Source organism: Sceloporus undulatus, chromosome 2 (genome assembly GCF_019175285.1).
Source record: "Sceloporus undulatus isolate JIND9_A2432 ecotype Alabama chromosome 2, SceUnd_v1.1, whole genome shotgun sequence".
NCBI classification, from domain to species: Eukaryota; Metazoa; Chordata; class Lepidosauria; order Squamata; family Phrynosomatidae; genus Sceloporus; species Sceloporus undulatus.
The window spans coordinates 225,075,847-225,080,531 of NC_056523.1; positions in this window are offsets into that span (position 1 = coordinate 225,075,847).

The following is a 4,685-nucleotide window of genomic DNA, read 5'->3' on the forward strand; positions in this document are numbered from 1 at the left end:
CCCCCCCCCACTACCCCCCCCCCAACCAATCTCTGACAAATTGGCCGTCTCTGGATTTAGCTCACAACGGCCTCGTACAACCCCCACCCTCTCTCGGTTCTCCTCCACAGACAGAGATTGTGGCTTCCTCCATTCATTAAGTTGTGCCAACCCTGGACGCTCCCGAAAGACTTTCAGAATGGAATGGAAAGCTGGGAAGGTATCAGCACATGGGTATGATCACTTTGAAGCGAGTGCCTCCCTTGGAACCCAGCCTTGCGGCAGCAGAGCAGAGCCACCGCAGTGACATGAAATTAGGAGGGGCCACTAGGAGGGGCACCTAATTACATCTTCAGAACTAACCAAATTAATATTCAACACAGGATAAATGTAAAGATGCTACATTTAGCAGGAAAGAAAATGAAATGCACAAAAGTGACACACTGGCCCATTTGGGAAAAGATCAAGGCAGTCTTGTAGTAGACTACAAAACTAAGCCTTAAAGTCCAGCAGGTCGATGGATGATGGTGGCGGACAAAGTGCAAGCAATGCAGAATTCTAGGCTGCATCGCCACTATTTATATTTGCATTCAGGTAGCGGGAACTAATAATATTCTGCTTTGGTCAGCCTTCACTTGGAATCCTGTGTTCAGTTCTAAACCCCACTGTTCAATGATATGGACCAAATTGGATTGGACGGTTTGCTGGGAGTCTCCCACAAGAGTGACCTTCAAGGACAATCACAAGGCAAGGAAAAGACCAAGGGGTGACAGGAATTCTCATTCAGAAAAAATGGATCTAGAGTCCTTAAAGAATGAGACCATACGATATATTTGACCCATTTGGGTAAATCCCAGTGGCTGAGCCTTCACTGAAATCTGCAGTCCTGCATAAGTCATGATAGGCTTAGGGTACATGATAGTTTGGGAAGCTTAGAGTTCGTGAAGGCTCAGTTTTCTATCGGAGGACACAAAAACCCATCTTGGGCTGATCCTAAATGCCAGTGTGCTTGCGATCAACAACCTACAGGGCAGCTGTTTTCATGTGGAAGAGATCATTGAGCTTCATGGTGGGAAACAGGATGTTGCAAACTGCATTTGTGTGATCCTGAAATCATAAAGGTGCTGTTAGTCATCTTAAATGGCAAGCAAACCAATACACCCAGCTCCAATTCAGTGATGACTAAACTGCTCTTGGCCCTGTACTGCTCAGGGACAAATCTCACACACATAAAAAGTAGACTATAACCAATTCCAGGCTTGTGAACACTTTTATGGAGAGAAATATGGAAACTAAACATCCACTTGTTCTCTTATTGAAATTAGAACTCTAGTCACCCCACCAGTCATAATGGATTTATAAGTGTATATCAGAACAGCCACCAGGATGTCCCTACAAAGAAAGAACCAGAAGTAATTTTATGGGATTCACCACAATACAGATAAAGTGGAGGTGGCCCACTAGCTCATGATAAGCTATCCAAAAGGCCTTGCCAAACCTTTATCCAGTTAAGACCAGAATGGGAGAAGAAGGCTGTCTATCACAAGAGCTTATGCATTTAAATAGCCAAGGTGTGCTTTCAACAGGGGACAAAAAACTGGTGGTTGAGGTTGTATGTTTGGACGATCGTTGCCTTCATGTTTCTCCTTTGGAAAGGCTCTTTTTGCCCATTGTTGGCAACAAGGACACTAGTCTAGCTGGTCTGTTGAGCTGATTCTTTGCCCGTGCACACGTCTAACTGCAGGACGGCATCAGGCACTGAAGGGGCACCAGTTCAACGGAAAACAGTCCATTGGACAGGGGGCATTTGGGTCGGGCTCTGGCCATTTCAGCCCAGGCTGTGTGCGAGGAGCAAGCAGGATGCGGCCACAAACTAAGGAACATTGGAGGTTTAAAAACTGAGATGGAGAATAGCGAGAAGGGATTCTGGGGGGAGCTCAGGATGATTGTGACAAGACAGCCACAGGCAGTTCCTCTCCAGTCAGGCTAGCATCTCACCAGGTTAGTTGAGATCAGGACTTGATGTCAAACGATCCAAGAAACAAAGACCAGCATCTCTTCTTTCTCCTCCGAGGGAGCAAACCCCCTCACCTGCACCCCCCACTCCCACCCCAGGTTCCCTATTCGAAAAAAACCTTTCTGATCATGGCAAGGGGAGGGGGGTTCTTTGCTAGTGCAAAAGATTTTTTGCCCCCTGTTGCTGGGGCAAACAAATCTGAAGATGGGAGGGGTTGGATCCTTTCCTTTTCATGGACCACTTGAAGAGCTGTTGGAGGCACCTCTTAAGAGGGACTCCGGCCTAGGTTCCTGCCCTAAGAAGCCAGAGCCAGCTATTTCCTGTTTGCAGGTGGTTCGGACTGGGTCTCAGGGAGAGAAGCATAACTGTTCACTCTCTCTGCAAGACCACACAGGCTCTCTGAAATCCTACATGGTGCTTGCATAGCTCCCTCCCCCCCATCCCTCTTCCCATCTCCCCACTCTCTCAACACACAGAACACCACACACAATTTTTTAAGGATGAGGAGAACAGTGACAATTAGAAACCCAGATGTCTTCACACTCCCTTCCTTCTTCTCCTCAAGAATGGAATGCAGGGTCTTATGCATCCCCCAGAAATGTTTTGATCAGACGCGCACGCACACACACATACACACACAGCGTACCAACACACTGGTAGTTCGAAACACACACCTGTTCTCCGAGAACACCTGGTAGTCCAGCATTAATGAATCAGAATCACCCTCCCTGCTTATTAGAGAACCAGGGCAGCATTCAATCTTGTATTGGTGACTCCAACCAGGAGAGGAGCCACCACAACCTCCCTCCCTTGTGTAAACACCCAGATGTTGTAAACAGACAACACAAAGGATACCTTTATGGGACACACCAAAATGCCACACTGTCTTTATGTGCAAATGTATTGTTGCATTTGGTTGCTCCAAATGAAACGTATCACTGTTGGCTGGGTGTGTTAATGGATTGACTATGGGGCCCAACCTGGCTAGGTTGTTTTTTGTTACCCAGATGTGTGGCTGTTTGTCTGTGTGTAGGATCTCTGTGTGTGTGTTGTGTGTCTGGGTGCCCGTGCTTGGAATTGCAACGGGGCTCTTGATGCCTTCCTCCATCCTCTGCACCTTTCTCCCCTGCCGACTCCCTTCCTCCTCCCTTGCATAGGTTCCTCCCATAATCAATAAGGCCAGGTAGGAAGGAAAATAATCAAAGGGGGTTAGGGTTGAGGACAGGACCTGAAGCCTCAAGGCTGCCAGAGGGGGATCAAAGTGGGGGGGATTCTTGGCTGCTGGGAGGTGGGCCAGAAGTGGAGGACCATGTGAAAGAGCTCTGCCAGGCTGATGCCCTGGGGGAGCGGGAGGTTGGGCATGGGAGCCCAAGAGAGGCTGGGGAGGGGGGCCGATCAGGAATCAAAGCTCACCTTTTGTTTGCCTAGGGCTCCAGAGAGGAGGGAAGAGGAAGAGGAGGACGAGAAGAGAGGGAGGGAGAGGTGTGAGGGGACTGCCCAGAGGCCCCATTCCTGTGGGGGGCCAGGGGACCACACATACCTCTTTTCCTTCCTTCCGCATTCCTTCTTTCCTTGCTTGCTTTGCTTGCTTGCTTGCTGCTTGCTTCCTTCCACTGGCACATGGCATGATGGGACAGCCAGTGCCTCTCTCCTCTCCAGTTCTCACTCTTTCTTCTGTGCCCAGCCCATCCAGCCCAGCCCAGCCCAGCCACTGCAGCCATGGGGGGGGGGATTCAGCAGCGCCCGCCATTGATGGATTGGGCGCCGGCAGCCACAGCGGGCAGGAGGCAGGCAGGTGCTGCAGAAGGAAGGGGGCTCCAGGGTGGGATGGGAGACACACACACACCTCCCCACTCGCGCCCGGGAGGGACGGAGGGGCCTCCCCAGGAAACTTGGTCCACTGCCATGCCCTGGGCAGGGAGATATGCCGGGCTGCGCCTTCTCACTTTCCTCCCTTAAACAGGATAACCCGTGCACATCGCGCGTACGACATTAAAACGCGCTTAAAAATTTGAATCCTGGGTTTGGAATAAACCCCACAAGGGCCCTCCAGGCCCAACCACCTTCTTGCATGCAGCACTCCCAATCACAGCATCCGAATGAAGTAGGATCCTCGGACGATGGCAGGGACCCCAAGGCCATCCAGTGCCCAAAACCCCCTTCTGCCCATTGCAGGAACTCCCAATCAAAGCATCCGCATGAGGGTAGTAGGATCCTTAGAGTTGGAATAGACCCCCAAGGGCCAATCCCAGGCCCAAACCCCCTTCTGCCATGCAAGGCACAACTCCCAATCAAAGCCATCCGAATGCAGAGCGGATTCCTAGAGTTTGGAAGGGACCCAAGGGCCAATCCAGTCCACCCCCACCCCCATTCTGCCATGCAGGAACTCCCAATCAAAGCATCCGAATGAGGTAGGCATCCTCAGATTGGAAGGGAACCCCCAAGGGCCATCCAGGCCAACCCCATTCTGCCATGCAGGACACTCTCAATCCAAAGCATCCGAATAGAGGTAGGATCCTAGAGTTGGAAGGGACCCCAAGGGCCATCCCAGGCAACCAACCCCCTTCTGCCATGCAGGAACTCCCAATCAAAGCATCCGAATGAGGTAGGATCCTAGAGTTGGAAGGGACCCCAAGGGCCATCCAGGCCAACCCCCTTCTGCCATGCAGGAACTCCCAATCAAAGCATC